The sequence below is a fragment of the Pongo pygmaeus genome, chromosome 4 (genome assembly GCF_028885625.2).
Source record: "Pongo pygmaeus isolate AG05252 chromosome 4, NHGRI_mPonPyg2-v2.0_pri, whole genome shotgun sequence".
Taxonomy (NCBI): Eukaryota; Metazoa; Chordata; class Mammalia; order Primates; family Hominidae; genus Pongo; species Pongo pygmaeus.
Window position 1 is genome coordinate 144,610,665 of NC_072377.2, and position 3,490 is coordinate 144,614,154.

Here is a 3,490-nt window from a genome sequence, read left to right on the forward strand (position 1 = left end):
CTGTCTTGCTAAGTCATTTTTCATTTCTCCATCCACTTTTAGTCTTCATATACTATGCCTTCGGGTTAAAGATGTTTCCTAATGTCACTGAATATGGAGTCTGTGTTTTTATTTCTTGTCTTCCTCATACAAATACCTTTAAACATGTTAAAATATGCCTAATATCACTCAAATTGGAAAACAGCATGTTAAAACTTTAATAAGTTACTACTTTCCACCAACAGATTAGCAAACATCATTTACAAGGTTATTGGCAAGCTTCAGTTGCTTGCTGGCTGTTGGCTGGAAACCTCAGTCCTCTGCCAAGAAAGCCTTTCCATAGGCAAGTTGCCTGAGTGTCCCCAAGACCAGGAGGCTGACTTCCCTCAGAACAAGTGAAAGAAGAGAGAGCTCAAGACAAAGGTTGCAGTGTTTTTTAAAACAGCTTTTTAAAGATATAATCATATACCATACAATTCATTTATTTTCAGTGTACAATCCAATGGCTTTAGTATATTTAGCTTTGCATCCACCACCACAATCAATGTTAGGATATTTTCATTACTTCCAAAAGAAACCCCACACCCAGGCATCACCCCCAACCCTACCTTAACCCTAGAGCCCTAGGGAACTACCAATCTACTTTCTGTCCCTCTATATTTGTCTAGTCTGGACATCACACATAAATGGAATCATACAATATCTGGTCTTTTGTGACTTACTTATTTTACATAGTGTGTTTTTAAGGTCTAACCATGTTGTAGCATGTATATTTCATTTATTTTTATTAGGTGCTCTCTTTTTTTCGCTGTCTTCTAGTGAAATTCCTTTTTATTTCTACTTATATATTCAGATTTTTTTTTTTTTTTTGAGACGGAGTTTCACTCTTGTCGCCCAGGCTGGAGTGCAGTGGCGCAATCTCGGCTCACTGCAACCTCTGCCTCCCGGGTTCAAGCGATTCTCCTGTCTCAGCCTCCCAAGTAGCTGGGATTACAGGCGCCCGCCACCACACCTGGCTAATTTTTTGTATTTTTAGTAGAGACGGGGTTTCGCCATGTTGGACAAGCTGGTCTCGAACTCCTGACCTCAGGTGATCCACCTGCCTTGGCCTCCCAAACTGCTGGGATTACAGGCGTGAGCCACCATGCCCGGCCCAGATATTTCTTTCTCTCACTTTTCTAGATCCAAGAAAGTCCTGGACCTTCTGGGCTCAGGCTCCAGGTTAATACTTCCTAGCTTCAGAAACAGTTCCCTTTGGAAATAACAGAGGTTCTAACTTGGTCTGTGATCCCTGGGTCCTTGCAGTCTTTTATAACCTGATCTTGCAAGTGACATACCACTACTACTGCCATGTTCTGTTGGTGATATAGGTGGGAGAGAACTACACGAGGATGCATAGGAATCATTGTTGGGGGCCATGATGGAAGCTGCTACTGTAATGAGGATGTGGTCATGTTGCAATCCATGTTAGAAGTAAAGGCTTAAGCTCTAGCTTTGCCCCATCTTATAGATCACCACTTACAGAATAACAAAAACAAAGCAAAACTCACAAACTCACACTGCTTGATATAAAAGAAGAGTCCCCACTTACAGGGAGCTCTGGCTGGAGTCAGTTTTGCTTCAGCAGCACCTGATGTCCCTTAATGAATATACAAGTGAATATCCACCTTTATAGGAATGAGGAAATGGGGTTTAACACCTGCCTTTAAAAGAGAACATTGAAAGAAACCAATGGCTGACAGCAACTTGACTAATTACAGAGTTAGTTGTATAAATAAAGTTGAAAAATACTCACCTGGCATAAACGTATTCACCTGGTGAATGATTACTTCCAAGAATAGCTATAGTACCATACAGGAGAAAGTAACTACAGCTTTCTTATGATTTGTTCATGCATATTCACTCAGTATTTTTGTCAGTCAACAAATATTAATAGCTCAGAAGGGACTTTTGGACTCAATTAATAGTCTCCAAGTGCCCCTTTGGGATATGACACTATACTTAACAATATAATAAAAAAACAGAAACATAAAACCAACACACAGTCGCTTCCTTCAAAAATCTTTCATTCAAAGGCAGGAAAAAATAGACAAATTACAAAATGGTATTTGTTTGTTTTTAAGGAAAATAAACACAAGTAGCCATAAAAGTTCATCTTAAAAATAAACATATTGCCATTTGTCTTGAATCTCTTTTTCCATCTCCATGTGTTTTTATTGATGAAATTGTTTATATACAAAATGGCCTTTTCAAGTAAAAACACGTATTTTAGGGAACAACGTAGAAGCACCATCTGTTTGGGTTTATTTTTCTTGTTAATGTGTGTGGGTCAGTTCAGCAGATAACAGTGATGAGTATTTGGGGTTTTGAAATTTCATTGACAGATTAATTGGTGTTGCATCATGTAACCATGTCAAAAGAGGGTAAATTGAACCTCTTTGGTTCAATTAAAATATAGAGGAATGCAGGCCCAGGCGCAGTGGCCCGTGCCTGTAATCCTAGCACTTTGGGAGATGAGGTAGGCAGATCACTTGAGGCCAGGAATTCAAGACCAGCCTGGCCAACATGGCGAAAACCCACCTCTACTAAAAATACAAAATTTAGCTGGGCATGGTGGCGCATGCCTGTAATCCCAGCTACCTGGGAGGTTGAAGCACGAGAATTGCTTGAACCTGGGAGAGGGAGGTTGCAGTGAGCCGTGACTGTGCCACTGCACTCCAGCCTAGCAGCTCTAGGAAACTACCAATCTACTTTCTGTCTCTATATATTTGCCGTATATATATGAAAATACACAAAGATATCTTTACTAAACTTAGTTTAGTGGAAACATTCTAGATCATCAGATTGAAGGAAGCTTTATTTTAAAAAGTTTTGCAGATAGGTATACAAGCTCAAGCCCAGATTAATTTGTGATAGTATAGAATAGTAAAGAATGTAATTTTACATATTTCCATTTTTGTAGACTATTAAGAAATTTTAGAGTGTGTATAATTTGGCATTTATTTGCAAGATCAACTTAAAAGCAGCATTCAAACAACCCAATTAGCAGCTTCCAGCCCATCTCAGTTTTTATGTCCCAGGCAGAAACTATCACACAAATAAATGGTTTTCACTCAAGGGAATTCCCAGGCACAGTAACGTCAAATCAAGCTGTAAGCTCTTAATATATAAAGGAAGAGGAAATTTACTTTAAGTAAGGATGACTCTTCCACTATATAAAAAAATAGGCATATACCATTTAACCCCCAATAGATTAGCAAAAATTAAGAAGTATAACAATACCAAGCATTAAAGAGTACATAGAATTCTTATACACTGTGAGACAGAAAAAACTAGTTGGCATTAATTATCTCACAAGGTTGAATATTTGCATACTCTACAATGCAGCAACTCTACTTCTAGGTGGAAACACTTGCACACGTTACCATGAGGCCTGTATAAGACTATTTATAGCAGCAGTGTTTAGAATAATAATTTTCAAAAGCCTGGAAACAATCCCCCCAAGTATGTA